The sequence below is a fragment of the Chlorocebus sabaeus genome, chromosome 2, assembly GCF_047675955.1.
Source record: "Chlorocebus sabaeus isolate Y175 chromosome 2, mChlSab1.0.hap1, whole genome shotgun sequence".
NCBI lineage: Eukaryota > Metazoa > Chordata > Mammalia > Primates > Cercopithecidae > Chlorocebus > Chlorocebus sabaeus.
The window spans coordinates 55,546,078-55,572,236 of NC_132905.1; the positions used below are offsets into that span (position 1 = coordinate 55,546,078).

At 46.9% G+C, this 26,159-nt stretch overlaps 1 protein-coding gene across 2 annotated transcripts in view; it reads left to right on the top strand.

Moving 5' to 3' along the window:
• The first annotated feature begins 5,346 nt into the window (after nucleotides 1–5,346).
• BANF2 (BANF family member 2) overlaps nucleotides 5,347–26,159 on the top strand; it is a 36,399-nt gene continuing 15,586 nt past the window's right edge. For both annotated transcript variants that reach the window (XM_007960849.3, XM_007960853.3), the window contains exon 1: nucleotides 5,347–5,434. The gene's annotated coding sequence lies outside the window, so the exon portion shown is untranslated. The remainder of the gene's footprint in view (nucleotides 5,435–26,159) is intronic.

Here is a 26,159-nt window from a genome sequence, read left to right on the forward strand (position 1 = left end):
TTTTTTTTTGAGACAGGGTCTTGCTTTGTTGCCCAGGCTGGAGTGCAGTCATGCCATCACAGCTCACTGTAGCCTTGACCTTCCAGGCTCAAGTGATTCTCCTCTCTTAGACTCCCAAGTAGAAATAGAGGTTCATGCCACCAGGCCTGGATAAGTTTTAAAAATTTTTTCTGTAGAGGCAGGGTCTCACTCTGTTGTCCAGGTTGGTCTTGAACTCCTGGACTCAAGCAATCTTCCTGCCTCATCCTCCCAAAGTGCTGGGCTTATAGGTGTGAGCCACTGCACCCTGCCCGCAAAGGGCTTTGAACATACATTATCCTAATTCAATCATTCCAACAAACCGATTATATAGATAAGAAAACTGAGGCTCATGAAATAACTTCCTTTAGGTCATAAAATGAGGAAGTAGTGGGACAGGGACTTTGACCAAGGACTCTGTTTGTATAACTCCAGATTGTTATGGACCACCATAAGCACTTGCCTTTAGCAGCTTGAAATTTTAAAAAATGAACATTTTTCATTCTATTATTTAAAAAGTAAGGCTGGGTGTGGTGGTGTAATCCTAGCACTTTGGGAGGCAGAGACTGGAGGATTCCTTGAGCCCAGGGGTTTGAGACCAGCCTGGTCAACATAGGGAAGACCCCATCTCTACAAACAATAATTTAAAAAAAAAAAAGTTAGCTGGGCGTGGTGGTGCATGCCTGTAATTACTCGGGAGGCTGAAGCAGGAGGATTGCTTGAGCCTGGGAGGTCAAGAATACAGTAAGCCATGTTCACAGCCCGCACTCCAACCTGGGGTACAGAGCAAGATCCTGTCTCAAAAAAAAAAAAAAAGAAAAAAAAAAAGGTAGAATCGCATAGGTAAAATGTTGGTGAATTTAAGAAGAGAAAAAAATTATCTACAATTTCATCTGTGAAACATAACGACTTACGCATTTTAGCATATTCTTTCTAGTTTTTTCCCCTAGAAAAACCTAGGGGGTGTGTGTGTGTGTGTGTGTGTATTACACATTACATATACACATACCACACATACATATATGTGTATATTGTCACCTTTATTGAGGTGTAATTTACATGCTCTAAAATTCACACATTAATTGTACAAGTTGATGAATTTTGACAAATGTATACACCTGAGTAATCATCGCCATGATAGAGATCTGGAATATTCCCTTCATCCCACGGAGTCACCTGTGCTGTTTAGCCTGTTCCCCCATCCCCCACTCCAGGCAATCTTTGACCTTATCTCTGTAGCCTCAGGTCAGTTTTGTTTATTCCCGGATTTCATATAATGGCAACCATGTGTGTACTCTTTTATGTCTGGCCTCTGTTGCTCAGCATAATGTTTTCAAGGTTTATCATGTTATCATATATGCATCAATAGTTTGTTCCTTTTGTTGCTGATTAATATTTCATTATAAGAATATACATTCACTTGTTAATGGACATTCACCTGTTAATGGACATTTGGGTGTTTTTGGTTTGGGACTATGATGAGTAAAGCAGTTATGATCATTCTTGCACAAATCTTTTTGTGGACATGTTTTCTTTATTCTTATTTATTGTAGAGTTAGGGTCTTTTTATATTGCTCAGGCTGGTCTTGAGCTCCTGGCCTCAAATGATCCTCTTGCCTTGGCCTCCCAAAGTACCAAGATTACAGGCATGAGTCACCACACCCAGCTTGTAGACATGTTTTCATTTGTCTTGGGTAATTACACAGGAGTAGGATCCTTGGTCATGGGGTAGGTTTTTATGTTTAATTTTATAAGAAACTACCAGACAATTTTCCAAAGTGGTTATATTATATTACATTATATGAGAGTTCCAGTTGCCCCACATCTTTGTCAACACTTAGTATTGTTGCTTTTTTTAATATTAGCCATTCTAGTGAGCATATAGAGGTTTTAATTTGCATTTCCCTTATTGCTAATAATGTTGAACATTTTTTCAGAGGTAAGTGTTTTTATAGTTGTAATTCTTTGTCTAGAGGTAGAGCTAAAAACTGTTTGAGGCAATTTTTTGAGTCCTGGGTATTACTGAAAAATATCGATATTGTTATTGATGCAATGCTCTGGTACAGTAGGCTTCATTCTTCCTCTAGCCAAGTTGAAATGTGGAGGAAAAGAACTCTGGGTGCCATGTTGCCCAAGAATGATTTGTGTGAATGACCAGCCAAGCAGTGACTGGATCTTTTCAGCGGTGATTCCAGAATTTCAGTACATGCCGTGTCTGATTGGAAGAATGGGAACTGGACTTGAAGAGTGCTTTCTCGCCATATGGTGTTTCATTGGGATTGTATGTGTGTTAGCAGGATCTCTAAGAGATCTGATGGTGGTGATGATGATGATGATGATGATGATGATGATGGGGAGGAGAATGTGGAAGGAGTTAGAGTAGAAACTAACACCCACTGCAAAAGCAATGGCAGAGTTGGATTAATCCTACCATAGTGCAGGTGTGAGGCTGGGCATAGTATGGTATTGAGCAGAGCACCTAGGAAAGCATATTAATCCTAACAGGCCAGCAGATATCCCAAGAAAGCCTTCTCTAAGCACCCGAAACTCCCCCAAAAGCATGAACAAGAGCCATATTTAATATGGTGCTAGCTCCACCTCAATATTCTTATTCCAGGGGGAATTGTCCAGGGAGGTGGAAAGCATGTGGAGTTTGTGTAGCAAATCAGTCCCCTGGGAGGTAGGGCATTCAGGCCTCCCTGTGCGGAAGAAAAGGCCTTTGGGCCAGGTTGCCAGGCCACCCCCTGAGCATATCAGTTCATGTATTTCCTCAAGACATTCTTGATGATACTCCAAAGGCCAACCAGCAGAACACCTCCATCTGCCCTGAGACCTGACACTCACCAGTTCCCAGATGTTCTGAATTGTGCCAAGCCAGTTTATATACTTTCTCCATCTAAATGTGAACTTATAAAGAACAGAAACCATTTCTTATTTATAAAGTCTTAGTTTGGGTTCCCGCTGAAGCAGACCCTGAAACAAGGATTTGAGTGGAAGTAGTTTATTTGCAAGTTGATCCCAGGAAACACAGGAAGGGGAGTGGGGAGGTGAGGCAGGGGATATGGGCAGCAATGTGGGGTATGTTAGCAAGCCAGCTGCCACTGTGGGCACTGATATGGTTTGAATATTTGTCCCCTCCAAATCTCACATTGAAATGTGATCGCAATGTTGGAGGTGGGGCCTGGTGGGCGGTGTTTAGGTCCTGGGGGCAGATCCCTCGTGAATGTCTTGGTGCTGTCCTCATGATAGTGAGTTATTGTGAGATCTGGTTGTTTAAAAGTGTGTGGTACCTGGCTGGCAGCAGTGGCTCATGCCTGTAATCCCAACACTTTGGGAGGCCAGGATGGGCGGATCACCAGGCTGGAGTTTGAGACCAGCCTGGCCAAAGGTGAAACTCCATCTCTACTAAAAATACAAAAAAATTAGCTGGGAGTGGTGGTGGGTGCCTGTAACCCCAGCTACTTTGGAGGTTGAGGCAAGAGAATTGCTTGAACCTGGGAGGCGGAGGTTGCAGTGAGCCAAGATCGTGCCATTGCATTCCAGCCTGGGCAACAAGAGTGAGACTCTGCCTCAAAAAAAAAAAAATTTTTTTTAATTGAAAAGTGTGTGGTACCTCCCCTGCCTTGTTCCCACTCTTGCCATGTGATACACTGGCTCCCTGTTTGCCTTCAGACCTAATTGTCAGCTCCTTAAGGCCTCATTGGAAGCAAAGCAGGTGCTGGCACCATGATTCCTGAACAGCCTGCAGAACTGTGAGCCAATTAAACCTCTTTTCTTTGGAAATCACCCAACCTCAGATATTTCTTTATAGCAACAGAATGACCTACCATAGGCACCTACAGGTGAGTCCTGTGGGTCCTCTGGGCCATGGTACAGAACATGACTCCAAGTTATTCCACCTGAGCAGGGAGGGAGCTGGGGTATTTATCTACCAACTCATAATAGTCATTGAATGAGAAGTTAAAGCCTGGGAGGCTTTAACCTCTGGAACCTGCAGCTGCCCGCTTGTAGGCAGGGTGGACTCCAGCAGCTGGTAAAAGCCCTCAAGTAAAGATTTGCAGGTGCTGGTAGCTGGGAGTCAGACTCCCTTTGTACAGTGAAGTTGTAAGGCCAAGAGGCTATGGGCAGGGCACCGACAATGTCCGCTGTGCTTCCCCAAAACATGGCTCAGTTCTGGCAATGAACAGATCCTCAGTAAAGCGTGCTGGTTGATCCCAGAGAGACCAGCCAGCGTTGGTCCCAAAGCTACAGCTCCTGTTTATTCTCCAGCAACCCCTGAATACTGCCATCAGTTGGCAATACTATTTCAGGATCAAACCTAAGATACCAGCACCCTTACATGTTCTTAAAGTGTGTGGTCTCAGAGCAAGCAGCCTCAACGTCATGTGGGAACGTGTAAGAAATGTGAATTATTGGGTTCTCCCCCAGACCTACTGAGTCAGAAACTCTGGGAGTGGGGCCCAGGAATCTGTATTTTAACAAGTCTTCCAGGTCATTCTAATGCAACCTAAAATTTAAGATCCACTGTTTTGGACTCTAAAATTTAGGGCCACCCAACAGTTTCCAAAGCGAAGCCGTTTGCTCTTGGTTAGAACTCCTCCACCCCCAATCCCAAGCACCAGTGGCAAAAGGGGATGGAACCTCCAGAAACATTTTATACTTTGCCCCCTTTTAGGCTTAGTAAATATACATTGTACCAAGTTATCAATTACCAACAACGGAAAGTAGGCCAGGCATATGTGCTATAGAAGATAACCTAAAGGACACCTGTGTTGAATTTAACTTGAAGTTGGGAGGATTTATATTTCTGCTTGTTTTCCTGAGTTAATATTTAAGTTACTTCTCTTTTCTTGAGTCCCTACCAGGTGAGCAGTAGGGGAAAATTACGGGTATACCAGTAGAAGAAAAAGCTGCCCTGGAATTTTAAGTCATCACAGCAGATGTGCAAGGAGCTGGGGATACCCACAGAAGTTGCTTTGTGCGGGAAAACTGTATAAAGGATGGACTTGGTTTTACTGAAGTGACCCAGGCCAGGTGAGAATAGAAACTGTGGCAGGAAGTGGCAGCGGATGGATTCATCAGCAGTCTTCCAGGCTGATGTTTTCTGTACAGCAGACATCCCTCACTCCTTCCCAGCAACCTCAGCTGAGAACAGCACCTAGACAGGCCGATTTCTTCTGGAGAGGCCTGAGGCTCTTGCTCCTGCCCTGCCCTGTGCCCTGATGCCAGCAGCCACAGCAGCCCTTCCTGTGCCCACCCCTGACCCGTGGAGTGACATCACAATGTAGTCCATTCAGGATCTTGGGACTGGTTGCTCCATGGACCTGGGACATAAGCTGAACCTCTGGCCTGCAGTTCCAGATCCAAGGGGACTGAGATAAACTGCCAGCTGCCACTGGCTTGTCAGGAGCACCTGGTGAGTATTCAGAACTTCCCCCAGCAGCATGGAAGGAGATACAGACAACAACTGGCTGTCTTAGCACTTTAGGGTCTTATTCTCACACAGGTTTAGATGGGCCAAACTGGTGGCTGGAGGTTCGCCAGGTAAGCCCCAAACTCTTCCTAGGAAAGCTGACTGACCTGATGCACACACCCCTTCCCAGGCTCTTCCTGCTGTGTCACCATCTGTGGGAGGCGGTACTCTATTCTCCCCTAAGACTCAGCTTGCCACCTGCACCAGCTTCCTGGGCAAAGGTCACCTGTGTTCTTAATAGACAGAGCAGAGAGCCCAGGCTTTCGTATGGCAAATTCACTAGAGCATCACTTCTAGCCCGAATTGAGGTCAGGGACAGCCATTGGCCAAAAGACACACCACATAGCAGGATAAGCAGAGGTAGCTGACGCAGCCACCTCCCATCCAAAATGTGTACGACGGCCCTTCCTTTCTGTAAAAGACCTTCCTGCTTTGCCTGTTTTTAAATCTCCACCTCCCGGTGACCCGCTTGTATATCAAATTGCTTCCTTTCCTTTCAGGACAGTAAGAGAGCTTTGGGATGGTGACGGGAAATGAGTAGATGGATTAGAACACCAGGAAAGCAGGCAAAATCTAAGGTGGGCGGATGGGGACAGAGGCCAAAGCCATCTCTCAAAGAGGATGCTGGCTCTTTCCATATGGGCCACCTGCACTCGGTCGAGGGTGGTTTGAGGCCCAAGGTCTTCTAAAGCAAACAGTGGGGACCCGTTCTGGGCCCCAGGAGGTACAGCTGCCTTCCCTACCATGGCCCATTCGTGTTTTCCCACAGTCTGTCCATAGTCCATTCACGATCTGTGAGTGCCAACACGTTCACACAGCTGCAGCTGAGTCCCTTCTCCCACGAAGGAGTGGCTTCTGTAGGGACCCCATGATTTTGAGAAGACTCCTGGCTCTCCCTGACTGTAAGGTAGAAAGGGAGGTGGGGGTGGGGGGATCAGAGAAATATTTTACCTTTAGGGTTTGCCATCCCTCCTTAGTTTTATATGTGATGGGCTGAAGCCAACCTCTGCTTCACACACAAGTCTAAGATGCCAAAGGTTCACCAAGCATGCTAAGAACATTTTAGCCCAGGTTAGGCCCCACTGGAAAAGGGAAAAAGACAGTAGAGGGGCCAGTGCTAGAGCAACCTGTGGTCCGCGTCCTGCAGCAGGTTTAATTTGGAGAAGAGAAAGGGAGCAAACGCTGAACCTCCCATGCCAGACCCGCCACCTATGTTGTCGCTCTTAATTCAGACCTCTGTGAAGCAGGCGTTCTCAGGTTCATTCTACAGACACAGAAACTGAAGACTGTTCTGTGCTGGTGGCACGTCTAAAGAGGGCCATTAACCTGGAGCATGCATTCACTCTCTATCGACCATCCCCAACATTAGAGCTCTCTGAAAAGAGAATGGGCTGCTTTGCGAGGCAGCAAGAGTGTGCAGGCCCCGGTTCTTCAGTCAGCATGGAAGGGAACGGGATTCTTGTCATCACCTGGGAGCTGGACCAAAAGATCTTTAAAGGCCGTTTCCAAATCCAAGATTGTAGGATTCTGGGTCTTAGTACTTTGCCCAGCCTCTGCGATTGAACTCAGATGAGTCACGCCTTAAGGGCAGCTGCAAACTTTCTGTTAGGCAAGGAGAACTGCAAAGAACCACAGAGATCAGCTACAGGCCCCAGGTAGGAAAGAGGAACCTAGACTGGTTGAGGGAGTTTTCCAAGGCTCCAGAGCCAATCTGCAGAGTTAACTTGTGTTGACTGAACAAATGGAGGAGCCAGGTCTGAGTGCTGATCAAACGTCCCCATGCCCATCTCTCTCGTTCATCTGGTTCTTTCCTATCAAGATTATGATTCAGCCACCATTTACAGAATACCTGCTGCATGTCAAGTGTGTTTCCAGAGATTATTTCACATACTCCTCCCCAACTCCATGAGGTGGGTGTCATCGGCCCCGTTTCTCAGATGAGCATGGTTAGGTAACCACCCCAGAGGTTCAGGTACTTGTGGAGATGTCATAAATACTACATGACAAAGCAGGTCTTTCCAACCCCAAGGAAAACTGTCTCCATCTGCCGCCTCCTAGCTTGTGCAAGGAAGCAGGAAGCACTCTCCTTTCTTAGCTTCCTCCTAAGACAAACTGCCACTGACATGCCAAGTTCCACAGTGCCTATTTCCAGCCCCTCCTGGACATTGTCCTGATGGATGCTGAACTCCCTGTGGGCCCGTCTGGTTCACTGGCCCAGCCCCTCACTCTGACAGGGCAAGATGGAGCGATGTCTATACACGGACAGATGTTATATACCAAGGAAGAAAATCTACTAATCGAAAGCAGCTTCGGCTAATTGTGGCACTCTCCCTTCTGCGTGGTGCCTTGAAATAGTAGCCATGCTCTGTTCTTTTTTCACATCAGGGAGCCCCAATTGGCAACTTAAATGAGGTTGCAAAGAAGTCAGTTACACAGACCTCTGCCGCCAGTTTCCATGGATGAGGCCTTGCTGATGATGTTCCTTGGAGGACCCGTGTGCAACTGTCTGTGGACTTGGCTTCTTGCTGTGGATAATTTGGACTCACTGTCAGGCTGGAAAAGCCTCATTTAACCCTGGGGAAAACTGGAACGTCCAGAAATTTAATGGAATACTAAGCCCAAGAGCACATGGTCTGACCTCGAACTCTGGTTCTGATCTGCTTCTGAGTTATTCTATAGCCATCTCAGCCAGCAGAGCCGTCACGGGAATATTCTGTCTCTGTGTTGCCCAATACGATAGCCACTAGCCACACAGGGCCACTGGGCACTTGGGATGTGGCCAGTGGGGCTGAGGAGTTGCACTTGTTGTTTAAATGGAAGCTTAGATTACAGAGCCGTGGGTGGCTGGTGGCTGGTGTGCTAGACGCTGCTGCTCTGGCCCCTGCTGACTTTTGTGACTTCATCTCTGATCTCATTCCCCTCTCCTGGCTTTCCCTTTCCCTCTGCCTTCACTCCCAGACCTCCTGCACTTTTTGATTTTTGCATTTGCTGTTCTCTCTGCCAGCATCACTTTTTCCTCTGATCATTTTATGGCTTGCCCCTGTTCAACAGGAGGGCCTTGGATCAAGTGTGTGTCTTCAGAAAGACCTTCCCTATTGTATCTAACAGTGTCTCCAGCCCCATTCCAAATTTCTCCTTCTCTCTCTGAAGTTATCGTGTTTGTGTGTTTTCTTGTCTACTGCCCTCTCCCTGGATACGAATCCCAGTTTCACCAGAGCAGGGATGCAGTCTGCCCTCTCCCACTCCATCTGTGTGCCTGGAACAGTGCCTGACAGGCAGAAAGCACTCAGTATGGTTCTCAGAGTGCAGGAACTTTCTGCAGGACAGCCCCCTCCTTCAGTGAGGAGGAAAACAGTCACAGTCCCAGTAACTTCTGCTGTGTGACAAAATAACACGAGCATAGTGGCCTGGAACAGCAAAGATTCGTATTTCTTCCACTTCTCTGGGTCTGGAATGTGAGCAGGACTCAGTTCCACATTGTGTCAGTGAGGGTCACTCAGCTGGGGGCTGGGCTGGACGGGGTGGCCCAAGAAGGCCTCACTCACACAGCTGGGACTTTTGGGCCCTCCAGGAAACATCTCTATGCGGTTCGTCTGGGTTTTCTTACAGCATGGAGGTCTCAGGGCAAGTAGGCTGACTTTTTTTTGTTTTTTGTTTTTGAGGCAGTGTCTTGCTCTGTTGCCCAGGTTGGAGTGCAGTGGCATGATCTTAGCTCACTGCAACCTCTGCCTCCTGGGTTCAAGCGATTCTCCTGCCTCAGTCTCCCGAGTAGCTGGGATTGCAGGTGCCCACCACAATGCCCAGCTAATTTTTGTGTTTTTAGTAGAGATGGGGTTTCACCATGTTGGCCAGGCTGATCTCGAACTCCTGACCTCAAGCCTCTGCCTTGGCCTCACAAAGTGCTGGGATTACAGGTGTGAGCCACCGCACCCAGCTGGCTTCTGAAAGAGGAAGCAGAGGCTACCAGGCGCAGAACTGGCAGCACCATTTTCATCACCTTCTACCCGGCTAACTAAGCCACAGGGTGAGAGCCCAGATAAAAGGGGAGGGGAAACTGTCCACCTCCTGATGGGTTGGCAGCATGTTTATATCAGCAGGAAGGGATCTATGGACACGCTACACAGTCACTTCAACAATGCTGCGGTGGTACTTCTCAGCTTTGATCGTGCACATGGGCCATCTGGGGTCTGGTTAAGATGCAGATTCAGTAGGTCTGGAGTGGAGCCTGAGATTCTGCATTCCCAACAAACTCCAAGAGATGTCAAAGCTGCAGGCCCACAGGCTGCACGTGGAGTAGCAAGGCTGTATTAGAACGCATCCTATCTGAACCTGTGCTTAGGTTTGACATTGCAGGGCCCCCAATTCCACTTCTAGAGTGGACATCACTTCTTCGCGTTAAGCGTTACTCATTGTTGCTGAGGTCTACATGATCGGTCCCTTCTTCCCTGGCATCTGGACTTGTGCCCACATGATGCCATGGGGTAACTGTCCCATTCTACCACCCAAGCACTTCTCATGTCTTGCTTTATTTACCAGCCTTTAAGGCCCCTTCCTTCTTTAACATTTAATTCTCATCGTGTCCCTTGTAAAATTGGTGGAATGGGGCTCTTTCAGTTAGGATTAGAAACTAAACTCAAACTAGTTAAAAGGCAAAGGATTGATTGGAGCATGTATGGCTTCAGGACTGGCTGTATCTAGGCCCTCAAATGATGTTGTTAAGAAACTATTTGTCACCATCTCCAGTTCTGCATCACCAGGATCTCTCTGAGAGGATCCCCCACAAGTGGAAGAAGAGACGAACACTCACTTAGCAACCCCAGCAAGAAGGGGGCACCACTTCTTGCCTAATCTTTCTGGCAAAAGTGCCAGGATTCTCTCTGGCTGGCCCAGCTGAGGTCATGTGTCCACAATGATGCAGTCATTGTGGCCAGGAGGATGTGTTACCTCATTGGCCAGGCCTGGTCATGTGTGTATCCCTGGAGCCAAGTAGGAGACTGGCCCCACCCAAGCCACATTGGATGAAAGCAGGAAGAGGTGATTCTCCATGTAAAATTGGAGAGAAGAGAGAGCAGTTAGGAAGCTAAAAAATTGTCCCAGTTGATCATGAGAACAGGTGTTGGAGTCCTTGTGTGATGGCTGAGAAAGCAGAGGGAAGGAACCTCATAAATTCCAGAGGGCCCAAAGCTAACCAGGCCTCCCGACCCCTAGCACAGACTTAGAGGGGCTGTCGAATTAAAGATCTTTAGCACCAAAAGAATCTTGGAAATTAGCCAACGCATGTTCCACAGAACACTGGTTCAAGGGAAGCTAACTGATGTTACTTAAAAGGCTGTCTGGTCTAGGAAAGGTAAAAGACAATGGGCTAGGCCAGGTCAGCAGTTTCCTTGCTTTACAGGACTTTTCAGAGCCGTAGATAGGCTGGTGTACATTGTGAATCCCCGAGAATGGGGGAGGCCTAGGGACCATTGTTTGGAAAATTAGTAACCTAACTCTGTTCCTCCCCATTTTATAGATGAAGCAACTAAGGCCAAGAAGGGAAAGTGATTTGGGCAAGGTTATGCAACTAGTTCATCCTGGGATCACCCCAAATGCTGTGCTGAGACATACTTCATGCTCTGCAGAAGCATCTCTTTGTACCTCAGGGTAGCCCTGTCCTCCTGGTTGTGCTCCTGCTGTCTGGAGTGTGTGCGTTTTCCTTTCTCCCACATATCCCTGCATAAGGGTTTGTGGGCTTCTACAGCACTGCTCCTGCAAGGACCCATGGGCACCCAGAGTGCCCAACCCCTGCCTGGGATATGGCCTTCACTGCTGCATGCCTGAGGGAACTACTGAGAGGCACAGAAAACCACATGGGTCTGTACTTAGGAAAACACAGCCACCCAACTGGCAAGGTGACGGCATTGATGAGGTTGAAGGGGCTTGAAGGTTGGCCAAATCCAGAGAGTCAGCACAGACAAACACCAAGAGTGCCAGGCTGAAGGGTGGAGGGAAAGGAAGGTTCCTAGAGCCAAGCACACACTTTAAATATAGGGAGAGATTGTCAGTCAGGGCTGGGGTGTGCTGACGTGAGGGCGACTGTTATAGCAACATTGCCTTTGAGACCCTCATTCATCTGGGCACTTCATATGAACTCATTCTAAGCCACTCAGTGACCTGGGCTGGGGATTATCATGACCCATATAGATCAAGAAGAGAAAAGTAGCTGTTGGTTAGTTGGCTGAACTCATGGGTATGAGCTAAACACGAAGGATTCAAGCTCTGGCTCTTCTCCTCGCCAAGTACATGATCTTGGACGTGTTACTAAACTGTCTGAGCCTCCATTTCCTTGTCTGGCAAATGGGACTCAGATACATTCCCACATCACAGCTTTGTTTTGAGGATTAAATAAGATGTCTGTGAATTAGCAAGACACCTAGCGCCTCCGTGGTAGGGTATCCTTAAGTGATGGCAGGAATGGAGAGGTAGGAACAGATCCACCAAGTAAAGGGTAAAGACAAGATCAAACACAGGTCCAGCCAGCTGTGGTTCCTTCTGCCTCTTCACTGCCACTAAGGGAGGGGGACCATTCAATGAGCAGATGGCAGTGGCTCAGAGTGCAGATCAGTGCAAAGGGCTTTCTCATCTTCTCTGCAAAGAAGGAGAGATGGCATATGTGTATCTTTGGTCATTTCCAGGTGACTCTATCCAAAGTCCGTGCAGGAAAGTAGATACTGTGAGCAGGATGGAATATACATATCCAAACCTCTAGAGCAGAGCCCAGGCCAGGCATGACTTGGTCAACATCTAAATGCCACCAACACCCAAGGGCCACGCAGAGGGAAGAGACCAGGGACCACATCTTGGCACTTTCAGATGGGTTTGCAACCACTGGAAATCAAAGCTTCACCAGGGATGCTTTAAGGATGAAAATCCCAGCTGGGCGTGGTGGCTCACGCCTGCAATCCCAGCACTTTGTTTGGGAGGCCAAGGCGGGTGGATCACAAGGTCAGGAGATCGAGACCATCCTGGCCAACATGGTGAAACCCCGTCTCTACTAAAAAAAAAAAAATACAAAAAGTTGGTCAGGCGTGGTGGCGGGCACCTGAAGTCCCAGCTACTTGGGAGGCTGAGGCAGGAGAATGGCATGAACCTGGGAGGCAGAGCTTGCAGTGAGCCGAGATCACGCCACTGCACTCCAGACTGGGCGACAGAGCAAGACTCTGTCTCAAAAAAAAAAAAAAAAAAAAAAAGGAAAAGAAAATACCAGCATGGATTTAAGGGAAGATGCTGGGAGCTGGGAGTAGCATGTGGCCCCTGAGTAGGAAGTTGGAAGTACAGCAGAGGCAAGAATGGCAGTCTGTGTGTCTGTGTTTGTAGATGTTTTTCACAGGGAAAGTCAGGACACGTCCCAGGGAAACCACGTCCAAGATTCAAGATGAGAACCACCTAACCCTATATATATATTTATTTATATATATATATATATATTTTTTTTTTTTTTTTTTTGAGATGGAGTTTTGCTCTTATTGCCCAGGCTGGAGTGCAATGGCATGATCTCGGCTCACTGCCACATCCACCTCCTGGGTTCAAGTGATTCTCCTGCCTCAGCTTCTGGAGTAGATGGGATTACAGGCATGTGCCACCACACCTGATTACTTTCTTTGTATTTAGTAGAGATGAAGTTTCACCATGTTGGCCAGGCTGGTCTTGAACTTCTGACCTCAGATGATCCACCCACCTTGGCCTCCCAAAGTGTTGAGATTACAGGCATGAGCCACTGCACCTGACCCCAGTCAAGACTGTTTTCTAAGAATCAAAACTTGACTACAGGCTGGACATGGTGTCTCACGCCTGTAATCCCAGCACTTTGGGAGGCTGAGGCAGGTGGATCACTTGAGGTCAGGAGTTTGAGACCAGCCTGGCCAACATGGTGAAACCCTGTCTCTACTAAAAATACAAAAAAAAAAAAAAAGCCAAAAAAAAAAAAAAAAAAAAAAAAAGCCAGGTGTTGCGGTGCATGCCTGTAATCCCAGCTACTCGAGAGGCTGAGACAGAAGAATCACTTGAACCCAGGATGCAGAGGTTGTGGTGAGCTGAGATCATGCCACTGCACTCCAGCCTGGACGACAAAGTGATATGTCTGAAAAAAACAAAAACGAACAGAAAAAAAACCTGAGATCCCTGATCCACAAAAGCCTGAAATATGATGTCAAATTGTATTTATATATGCAAGGGGACATATTTCTTGAAGGAAGGTGCATAGCAGGAGAGGCAAACTGTGGCATGGCTTTGTTTTGTTGGGTCCACATAGCATTATGAATATTTGAATGATTTCCCAACATTTAAAAATTGGGTACTAGTACATAAAAATCTAAATGTTGGGCTCCTCTTGAAAAGACTCACAAGATCCAGTCACGTGGGACCCACATTCCAGAAATGGGTGGCCTCCTTTAGATGGGGTGTGTGGGACCACAGTCAGCTACACAGTCCATAGCACTTTTGTGACCTCCCCAGTGGCTGTCCAATGTTGGTCCTCATTTGCCAGCACCCTTGCACTGTTTTCTTCACTGCTTTATTTTTTTAATTTGCCTGGTCCCTCTGGCTTTTTCATTTGCAACCCATGATTTGAACTTCTAATAGATGCTCAAAGGGTGGCTGATTTTAAGAAGATCATCTAAACTTCTTTTTTCATCTAAGAAGTTTAAGTTAAGAAGATCATCTAAACATCTAAACATCTTTTTTCCAGCTTAAACTCTTTCCCCACAATCCAGTGTTGAAACCGGCCCTTAGGAGAGGAAGAACACCACTTTTCCCAGGCCCAGAAACACAGATTCTTTTCCTCCTAAGGAATATGTGTATGCTGTTTGTCCAAGGGCATGTTTACAAATGGCAAGCTTATCTTCTGATGTTATAAAACACCAAAAGCTATTTAGAAATTACTGAAACTCCTGTCTATAGTCTCTGCAAGATACTGCTCAGGTGATAATGCAATCAATGAAAGCAAAGACAATCTGGGAAATCCTTTCTTTATAACTTTGAGAATTTGGCTTTGAATGGAGACAAATCAGACAGATAGAACTCTTACTCTGGCCCCTTTTCCGAAGCCAGAGCCAACAAGCCTAGCTTTCTTTTGAAAGGGTCTTAAGTAGGTCTTTGCATTTGGGAAGATCAGGCAAGTCACTTAGAGTCGATTTCTGAACTGAGACTCAGAGATGCGCATACTCACACCTGCATATCCGGAGACATGTGGACCTGGAGGGCTGGAGGAACTCAGCTGCCTTGGTCCTTAGGAGGCTCCAGAACCACCGTGCTGAGGCCCAGCAGGCAAGGGCAGGACACACAAAATGTGAGAGCAGAGGAATGAAGGAAAATTAAATCCAGCAAAGAACGGGAGGTAAATACATGGCACGTGGGCCTTCAGTATCCTATGGGTGGAATGAAGGCAATGCTTAAAACACTGCACCACTGCACAGCTCTACCTGTACACAAGATGACCCCTTGTTTTGGGGCAGCCAACTGCTGCATCCCCTGTTTATATTTGCACCCAAGCAGAGGAAGTCAGTCCAAAGCTAGAAGGAGAGAAAATGATTGCCCAGAAGCTCAATGGAAGCCTTGATTAATACCTCAGTGGTTGAGAACACAGATACTAGGCTGAAGCCCACTCGGTTGGAGGCCTGGCAATGCCGTAGGTCAGTTAATTTATCTTATCTGTGAAATGGGATAATCATAGAACCTATCTCATCCCAAGGGCAGGTGGGTGGATGAAATGAGATGATCTTGGTGCGGAGCTTAGCACGGTGCCTTGGTAAGCCTGGATAAGCATGAGCTGCTTTCTTAGGTGGATTTCCCGGTTGCTGACCTGATAATCTAACTGCAGTGCAGGTAGTTGATATGGAAAGGGTTCCTGGTCCCATGAGGAAGGGAGTGAGGATGTGAGACCGGAAAGGGAAGGTGGTCTTGAGCAGTTACTGCCATGATCACTGGCGGCTCCTTCCCGCTGGGGATGTCTGGATATCACCTCCTGTGGGACAGGCCCCAGAGCTGTGCCACCTGAGGGGTGTGGGGCTGGATACTTACCCACCTACTCACATCCTGGCCGAGGGCTGCTCCCAGGGTGTCTTGTCCCCAGCCCTGCCCACTTGCAGGGCGAAGAGACCCCCATGAGCCCTGGGGGGACATGGGCAAGGCAGGGACAGCATCTGCTAAAACTGTCCTTGTTGTTCTGACTCCTGTCCTGGAGAAGGAAGACCTGGGCTTTGGAACCACCCAGACCTCAGCCTGTAGCTTATCACCGCCTTTTACTAGATAGGTGGCCCCCTTTGCCTCTTTGGGCCTCCATTTTCACATCTCTTAAAATAGGACCAATTCTCTAACGTTGCAGAACTCTTTTTGAGGACTCTGTGTGACAATGGCCATACAGACATAGGCATGTAGGTGCTCGGTTACTGTGAGCCCCCTTACTCGCCAGCTCAGTTCGGTTCCATTTCTCCCGCTTGCCTGTGATCCTTATTCTGTTTCTAGTCCCGGGGTGAGCCCAGGCCAGCACAGACTTCTTTCCATGTGAGCAGGGACAAGCTGACTTCGAGACTAGTGCTTGCCTCCCAGGTGACTTCTGAGTGACAGGCTGTTGCAGTGATCTCCCAAGCTGGGTATTATCATCCTGTTTCCACCTTAGCTTTGAGTCTCAACAGTCTGTGGCTTTCATCAGATCCAGAGTGGGTAGAATAACCGGCCGGCCTAACGGCGGCTAAGCCAGGAGTAGAATTCCAGCAGAAAGAACTTCGGACCCTTGCAGCTTCCCTGGCAGCCCAGGGCTGGGTGTGTGGGCAGATCTGGGGGCTTCTGCTGAGTCAGACTGTGTGGGAGTGTTGTGGCGGGGGCAGGGGCGCCGCCAGATGAAATCAGGATGCCCAGTGAAATTTACATTTCAGATAAACAAGAAAAAACCCCTTCTGTATAAGTACAGTCTGGGAAATACTTGGGCCATACTTATACTAAAAAGTTATGTAGTGTTTATCTGAAATTCAAATTTCACTGGGCATCTGACATTTTTATGACCTAAATCTGGCAACACTACTCTGGTGGGAACGGAGAACAAACCTCCTGGGAGGTCTGGGTTAGAGATCAGCACAGCAACCCTCCTGCAGGCAAAGGCCAGTGTGGAGCCACTGCCTGCCCCCAGATGGCCTTCCCCGGGATCCCCTCCAGGGCCTGTAAAGCCCTCATGAGAGTCACTTTTGCCTGAAGACATTGTTTAACTACACAGTGGAGTCAGTTACAGATTCACTCTCACCACACTTACCCGTAGAAAGAAAACACGATTCTTTATTCTTAGGCACCTCCACACAATGTGGTAAGAACAGAGTAGCTGCAAATTGTGTATGTGTTGGGTGGGGTTCTCTGCAAGCAGAGCCTGAGACCTGGGTTCCGGTGCCCCTGATCTGGTGAAGGAAGCAAGAGAGGGCAGGGGAGAAGCTGAGAGGTGTGGACCAGGGGCACTACTTCTGCCTGACCCCTTGGGTGGCTCTGGAGCCCGAATGGTACCAGACAGTTGGCTCCACCTTGAGACAAGGGAGTTAGGGTTTTGTGCTTCTGCATCCGCAGGCCATTAGCTGCCCTCAGGCAGGGGACTGGGCCTTGCAACCTCTCAGGTGTCTCCTGGTATAGCAGCTTCCACAGCAGAGGTGCCAGTCCAGAGAAGGCCACGACCACACATTGAGGATCCCCGCAACACTGGTAGCAGCTGGATGCACCAACTGGTCCAGGAGACCTGGGCATGGCACCGACGGCACCTACTAGGCTCTGTCTCCTTGCAATGTAATAGTCAGATTCTCTCCAGGCTGCATTAAAGAATCCCTATTGGGAGGTGCAGTCTCCTTAGGGACTGCTCTGGCCCTCCTCTGTCCTTCCTAAAGAGTGATGGCTGCCAGGTGTGTGTGGAGACAGGTGCTGACTGTGTCTTCAAGGCAGTGGGGAGAGGGGACTTTGAATACCCGTGAGATCTGCAGGATGATGGCCTGAGCCTGTGGCAGTGTGACTGCTGGAATCTGCTCCCTGCTGTGGAGGGGTGACCAGCCCCTTCTTGTCTTTTAGGGCTATCTTAGTTTCCACTGCTGCAGCCTGTGGCCTGGTCATTTGCCCATGGTGGTATGGTCCCCATGCATGGGACTTCTTCATTCTGACTCCAGGCTTCTGTTCACCCATCAGGGCTTAAAGCATCTTCTGCCCTATCATGCCCTGAACTTTTTGCTGCAAAAAGCCAAGGGCACTGGCTCAAGCTTATCTTCCCAGCCACTGTTTACTGCTGCTACACTGCTGCCCAAGACACTTCAGAAGTGACCGTTGTTGTCATCTCCTGCCAAGTCCCGGAAGGCAAGCCACCAAGTCCCATGCACCATTCCCACAGCCCGACAACCTTCCCGACTCTACCCACTGGAATCTAAAGAGTCTGCCCACTTCTGGATGTTTGTTCAGGTAGGGAAGTTCAAGCCCCATGCCCATGAACATTCATCTTTCTTTTCTCTTCCACCTTCCCTGGGAGGGTAGTGTGGATAATGAGGTGAGCCTTCTTCCTCTTTCTAGAATCCATGGGGCGGAGAAGGTAGATTCTCCCTTCCTCTCTTCTGGGGAAACTCCTTCTCCCTCTAGCCAACATTGCTTTCCCCTTCTCTGTGGGGTTATAATGGCAGAGAAAGATGGGATCAAAATGCTCTACTCATAAGGGGGTGTACATTGAGAGGTTTAGAAACATGTTAGAGTGCCCCTGTGTTTATAGCAGCATTAGTCACAATGGCCAGAAGGTGGAAGTAACCCAGGTTCCCATGATGGATGAATGGAGGAGCAAAATGTGCTGTATATGGTAGAATGTTGTTTAGTCTTAGAAAGAGGAAAAATCCTGGCTGGGCATGGTGGCTCATGCCTGTAATCCTAGTATTTTGGGGGATCAAGGGGGGAGGATTGCTTGAGGCCAGGCGATCAAGACTAGCCTGGGCAACTTAGGGAGACCCCCAATCTCTACCAAAAAAATAAAAAATTAGCTGAGCATGGTAGTGCACATCTGTAGTCCCAGCTACTCGGGAGGCTGAGGCGGGAGGATGGAGGATCACGTAACCCCGGAGTTTAAGGCTGCAGTAAGCTATGACTGCACTCCAGCCTGGTGATGGAGCAAGACTCCATCTTAAAAAGAAAGACTGAGAGAGACAGACAGACAGAGAGAGAGACAGAGAGAGAGAAACAGAGAGAGAGAGAGAGAGAGAGAGAGAGAGAGATCCTGTTGCATGGATGCACCTTGAGGACATCAAGCTGAGTAAAATAGGCCAGTCACCAAAAGACAACTCCCGTGTGATTCCACTTCCATGAGGCATCTAGAGTAGTCAGCTTCATAAAGACAGAAAGTAGAATGGTGTTTGTCAGGGGCGAGGAGGAGAGGGAAATGGGGAGTTGTTGTGTACTAGGTATGAGAATGTTCTGAAGATTAGCACAACATGAATACATTGAACACTACTGCACTGTGCACTTAAAGATGACTAAGATAGTCCAGGTGCAGTGGCTCATGCCTGTAATCCCAGCACTTTGGAAGGCAGAGGCAGGAGGATCACTTGAGGCCAGGAGTTTGAGACCAGCCTGGGCAACATAGCAAGACCTCATCTTTACAGAAATATTAAAAAATTACCTGGGTGTGGTGGCTCGTACCTGTAGTCCCAGCTACATGAGGCTGAAATGAGAGGATTGCTTGAACTCAGGAGTTCAAGAGTGTAGTGAGCTATAATCAGGCCACTGTGCTCCAGCCTGGGTGACAGAGTGAGACTCCATCTCAAAAATAAAAAAAAAATAATAAATAATAAATAATATTAAATAAATAAATAAATAAATGTTAAGATGGTAAGAATTTAAGTTGTGTATTTTACCACAATTAAGAACAAAAAAGTGGTCTGGGTGCAGTGGCTCATGCCTGTAACCCCAACACTTTGGGAGGCTGAGGCAGGCAGATCACCTGTGGTCAGGAGTTCAAGACCAGCCTGGACAACATGGTGAAAACCCATCTCTACCAAAAATACAAAAATTAGCCGGGCATGGCATGGTGACAGGTGCCTATAATCCCAGCTACTCGGGAGGCTTAGGTACAAGAGGCAGAGATTTTAGTGAGCCAAGATTGCACCACTACACTCCAGCAGACTGGACGACAGAGTGAGATTCTGTCAAAAGAACAAAAAAAAAAAAAAGAAAGAAAGAAAGAAAGAAAAAGAAGAATAAAAGGTGAAAAAAAAATACATCTGTTACAAATGTAGATATTTCATCCATGGAAGGTGAACTAATATGCTTGTCCATTCTTTATATGACTTATTGTATTTCATCAGCTCCTGATCCTTTGCATATAACAGGGCCCCAAAGGGAAGGGAATATTTTCATGAAGGAAAAATGCAACCAGAAACAGTCCTAGCTAGAACCACTATCAGACAAGCATGTCCAGCCTAGATGGAATTTTATAGACAAGGGACAATGCTGTTCACAAAGGTTGGGAGACAGGGTCATGGGACAAGAAAGGTGGAGGTTGGACAAGCTGGGAGACAAGCTGGCTTCTTCATGGATCCTTGCAGTTTACCTTGGCTGCAGGCATGGTGATCTCAGCACACATCCATAAAACCTTACTTAGAATTGCTAGGGCCAGAAGTTCTAGGGAACTCAAAAAAAATTTTTTTTTTAAATGTGCAATGTGATGCCTCTTTTGTATATTACAGAACATTCCTAGTGGAGCCTGGCTCAGCACCCTGTAAACCCATTAATATTCCTGTGGTGGAGTGTATAAATATTCACACTAACTGGGATAATAAAGACTATAAATAGCCTCATGTCAGTTCAGGCCAGCGTTTGCTGCCAAGTAAGTCCTCCGCCCTGTGCCCCCAAAAAGAATTTCTGGATTTCAGAGCATTTGGGATATGAAAATGGTGGCTTAGGGATTGTGGACCTGTATGAATTTTATACCATCTAGAGACTGTAAAAGAATAGAGACAAAATGTAGGAAGGAACCAGAAGGATGAGGTCAGTGAATTCAACGCTGATCTTATAAATAAGAAATGGAGGTGACTGGCCCAAGGTCGCTCTCCTGGACATTGGTGGGGCTAAGGTCAGACAAGGATCTCCTACCCTCAGCCCAGCTCCTCCAGCAGGAGTTAACAGGAACCTCCAGACCCAGAGTCCATGAAGCTGAGCCGCCCCCTGCATCCTAGTTCCCTGAAAAAGTGAGCCCTGCCTTTGGGAATGCCTCCTTATGGCTAGTATACCATGTGCGGTGTGTCCTGCCGTGGGCTGGTTCTGTTTTCTCTGGGAGTGGTATCTGCAGAAGACGTTGTCCCGAGGGTTCATACGCTTAGCTCAAGGCCTTGCATACAGATGGCACTCAGTGAATGTCTGAGGAACTGTTGAATGTATTTGGTTATTCATCACCCATCAAGATAAGGATATATAATCAAAGGGCCATATGTAAGACAGCCAACAAGCAGCAGAGAAAGGAAAGATCTTGTTTCCCACTGCAGAATCAGAGCTAACGGCGAGGAAGGCAAATACTGCTTTATTTTTGAACAACGAGCATTAATGGTCTTTGGAAAGTGGTTTGTTTCATTCCTGATACCTAAACCATGGGCCTGACCCCACCCCATCCCTCTGGGTGGAATGGGGAAGCCTTTGTGCCCAGCACAGTGCTGGGTACACAAAGGGTGCGCCCAGAACACTTGTTGGATGAGTGAGTGAGTGATGAGTATTAGGGGTCATTAGTTAGAACTCTGTTATAAAAGGCACAATCCTAACTTAAACTGAAGTAAGCAAAAATGCCTATTTTGTGTATTTTGCCTGACATAGTTGAGAAGTCCAAGGGTAGGCGCCTTCAGCCATGTCTAAATCCAGGCCTGCAAATGATTATTGGGGAATCTGTCTCTTCCCTTCTCTCAGAGCTGCTTTCCTCCACACGGGCTTCTTTCTCAGGTGAGCTCTCCACAGGTGGGGCAACCATGGCCACAGCAGGCTCAGGCCAAGCAGCCCTCACAGAAAGTGATTCATGGCCCAAGAAAGTGAGGGGTGGTCACTTGCCCACCCCAGGATACTGTGGTGAGCGTGGTACACCCTGAAAAGTAGTTCCTGAGTGGATTGTACAAAATGGAGTCCTGTGGAAGCTCTTGAGGCCATGAGCTTCCATCCAAAATGGGGGGCATTTTTCCCTCCAATGCATGAGTGCAGCCTGACAGGGTCTCCTCAGACCCTTAACAGCCTAGGCGGGAGAGGGCCCCTCAGAGTCCGACCCTCAGTGTTATAGGAAGGTTACCCCTGTTCTTTTCTTTTCTTTTTCTTTTTCTTCTTCTTCCTTTTTTTTTTTTTTTTTTTTTTTTGAGACAGGGTCTCCCTCTTATGTCCAGGCTGGAGTGCAGTGGTGAGACCACGGCTCACTGCAGCCTCTACCTCCCCAGGCCCAGGCAATTCCCCCACCTCAGCTGCCCAAGTAGCTGGGACCACAGGTGTGTGCCACCATGCCTGGCTAATTTTTGTAATTTTCGTAAAGACAAGGTTGTGGCATGTTGCCCAGGTTCACCCATCTTTCCTTTCTGTTTTTTTTTTTTTAAAGAAAGAGACAGGTCAGGTGCAGTGGCTCACACCTGTAATCCTGGCACTTTGGGAGGCCGAGGAGGGTGGATCACTGGAGCTCAGGAGGTCAAGACCAGCCTGGCCAACATGGTGAAACCCTGTCTCTACCAAAAATTAGCCAGGTGGGGTGGCGTGCATCTGTGGTCCCAGCTACTCGGGAGGCTGAGGCAGGAGAATCTCTTGAGCCCAGGAGGCAGATGTTGCAGTGAGCCAAGATTGCACCACTGCACTTCAGCCAGAGCAACAAAGCAAGACCCCGTCTCAAAAAAAAAAAAAAAGAAAAGAAAAGAAAAGAAAAAAAAGAAAGAAAGAAAGAAAAAAGAAAAAGAGAGACAGGGTCTTGCTCGGTTGCCCAGGCTCGTCTTGAACTCCTGGGCTCAAGTGATGATCCTCCTGCCTTGGCCTCCCAAATTGTTGGGATTACAGGAGTGAGTGACGGCACCAGGCCAGCCACCCTCATTTTCATTCTCAGGTCATTTGAAGGGAGAATATTGGTCATTTGAAGGGAGAAACTGCAATTCTGGGGAGTGTGGGTAGAGGTACAGGGAGCCAGGAAGCAGCATTGACAGACAGTATTCCTTCAGATTCTGAGGGGTGAGCATCTGGGCTCCCTTGGGCTCTACTCCATCAGTGCAGAGGTCCCTTTGTCCTCTCACTGCAGACTGAAGGCACAGCAGGCCTCCAAGGAACAAGCCTGGGGTCATTCTTACCCTCATGCTCTCCCAGCCGCTTGGTGCTACAAGACTGGAGTGTTCCCAGGGCATAGGGGTAGATGCTCTGTTTTCCTATGAATCTGCTTGGTTTGGGAGATACTTATATTCTCCATATCTTTGAGGTGTTAACTATGTAATAAAGTAGCTTTTAATAAAGGATGTCAGTGCTTTGAATATATGAATCTACATTTTAAAATAAAAGTAGAAACAGAAAATGAAGGCACTGAGCAAAAGAAGCAAATTTAACTACAAAGTGAAAGAGCTGTTCATCTAGGCTAGTTTCCCTATACCGTCATTAGGGTTAGCTCAGAGCTTCCTAGTAGGCCAAGTAAAAAGGGAAATAAGATCTTTACAAATTATTTTTTATCATAAAGGTAGAAATATACCAATTTTGAAAGGCATGCTTTTTTCTTGGTATTAAGTTCCAAAAGAAATATGTCATGTGGGATAATTTATAAAACAAAATGTGAGTAGCAACAGTCTCAACCATGTTCCCACAGGTGCAGATTCCCCTGCCCAACCCCTGTAATATACCTTGTGACTACCCTCTATAATAGGTGAGGGAAAAACACTAATTTTAAGTATTAACATCCCACTTTCCTGGGGTAGGCAATACCATATGTGTCTAAATATAAAGCAAACATGGAAAATAAGATAATCTCACAGTTTCTCAGCAAGAAAATCTCCAAAAATGCTTTTTGGCCACTTGAATATATAAATTTTAGGGATACAGAAAAAATAGTCTTACATCTACCATTTGATTTCATAATTTAATTACACACATTTGAAATCACATATTACATAAAATAATATTTAGAAATGTTCATGCAGCAATCTGTTAATGGCAAAATAATATATGAAAATATTGCACTTTTCCCATTGACCTTTTGCAAAAACAATGGTATTCTAATTGGAGTCACTTTTTTTGTGTTGTAGATTTTTTTTTTTTTTTTTTTTTTTTTGGTGATGGAGTCTCGCTTTGTTGCCCAGGCTAAAGTGCAATGGCGAGATCTCAGCTCACTGCAACCTCTGCCTCCCGGGTTCAAGCAATTCTCCTACCTCAGCCTCCCAAGTAGCTGGGATTACAGGCACCCGCCATCACGCCTGGCTAATTTTTGTATTTTTAGTGGAGACAGGGCTCCTGACCTCAGGTGATCCACCCGCCTCGGCCTCCCAAAGTACTGGGATTACAGGCATGAGCTACCATGCATTGTAGAATTTTTAGAGAATGACAACTTCACTTCCAGCCAAAGGTGGAAGAGATGTCCCTTTTTGAATCCATGTATAATGTCCCACTGGAAATTGTATCTCAAGCCCCAAATAGCCATTTGTATGGCATTAGAGCAGTTCCCCCATCCTCACCCCATTTATCTGATAGAGGGGGAATATTTGTGATCACTTCCTTATGAAGACCTGTCACACAGCTTTTAAAAATAACCTTAAAGGATGTCAAACATTTGCAACTGGGAGATCATTCCTTTGGGAATTGAGATTAAATTCTACTAATTCCTTCATTCATTTTTTAAAAAGGTGACTCTCTAAGCATCTAAAACCAGAATTGATTGTGGTCATTCCCTGCCGTTGTGTTCTCCCCAAACAGGACTTTGTGGTTCAAAATGCAGTAGGGTCATTGACAGAACACCCTGTAATACAAGAACTTTTACAGGGCAGGATTATGTTAAGGCATCTGCTTAGTTCTGTTGTATGATGGCCAAGTGCTTAAGCTGTCCATAATGCACCCAACCCTGCAGCTCACCCAGGGTTACAAGAGGGATGCCTTAGAAGAGGGGCGCTCCCCTGGAAGATGGAAAGCCAGTGTGCTTTGCCAGGTGCACAGTTGTTGTTGTTGTTGTTTTGTTTTGTTTTGTTTTTGAGATGGAGTTTCACTCTTGTCACCCAGGCTGGAGTGCAATGGCTTGATCTCGGCTCACCGCAACCTCCGCCTCCCGGGTTCAAGTGAGTCTCCCATCTCAGCCTATCAAGTAGCTGGAATTACAGGTGTCTGCCACCACACCCAGTTAATTTTCTTTTGTAGTTTTAGTAGAGACGAGATTTCACTATGTTGGCCAGGCTGATCTCGAACTCCTGACCTCAGGTGATCCACCTCAGCCTCCCAAAGTGCTGGGATTTTAGGTGTGAGCCACCACACCCGGCCCAGGTGCATTGTCTTGAACAGGTCATTTACTTTCTTGGGCCTTGGTTTTCTTATGGGAGAAATGAGGGGTTTAGGCTAGATTAGAGAAGAATTTTGGGGAGCACAAGGGGGGCATGGGGAGGGCATCATGTATTGGGGGGCTCTAGTGCCCTCTTCTCATTCCCAAGTCAACAGAGAGTAATTCTGCTTTGATCTATTTTATATCAAGGAATTCCAGGTAAAATTTCCTTTGAAGTAAAGATCTTTTTTTTTAATTAAAAAAAAAAAAAAAAAAAAAAGAGGAGCAGCTTGTTATTGAGGTCTGTCTGCTCTGAAGTTCTCTGACTTCAAAGCCATTGGGGTCATAGTTGTCTTCCTGTTGATGGCTAATGAGGGCATGATGCGCCTGGTGATTTGGGGGTAGGTGCAGCCTGTGAGCTGCGAGCGTGCGCCATATGGCAGCACAGACGCTGCAGATCCCACCACTAAGGCCCGTTTAGCTGGAATCCCATCATCCCAGCAAATCTGCTTGGAATTTTATCAGATAGAAGCAAAGGACAAGACATGGTCCTCCAATTTTGCAACATACTTGAGTCACTTGGGGAGTTTTTAAAACTTCTGATGTCCGGGGCATACCCTATGCTAATGAAATCAAACTCTGGAGGTGGGATCCAAGCATCAGTAATTTGTAACTCTCCCCATGTGAGGCCTAATGTGCTGTCAAGTTTAAGAATAAGTGCCACTGGTACAGTCGCTTGGAAAACAGTATGGCAATTCCTCGAAAAATTAAAAATAGAATTACCATATGATCCAGCAATTTCACTTCTGGGTATATACCCAAAAGAATTGAATGCAGGTTCTCAAAGAGATATTTGTGTACCCATGTTCCTAGCAGTATTATTCGCAATAGCCATAAGGTGGGAGCAACGCAAACATCTATCAATAGATGAAGAATAAACAAAATGTGTTGTGTACATACAATAGAATATAGTTCAGCCTTAAAAAGGCAGGACATTCCGAGACATGCTGCGGCATGGATGAATCTTGAGAACATTATGCTAAGTGAAATAAGCCAGACACAAAAGGACAGATATTATATAATTCCACTTAAATTTCTTCTTTTCTTTTCAAATTATCTGCAGGGCAAGTTCTACACAGTTCCACTTATATGTAAGTTCCACTTACATGAGGTATCTAGAGGAGTCATTTT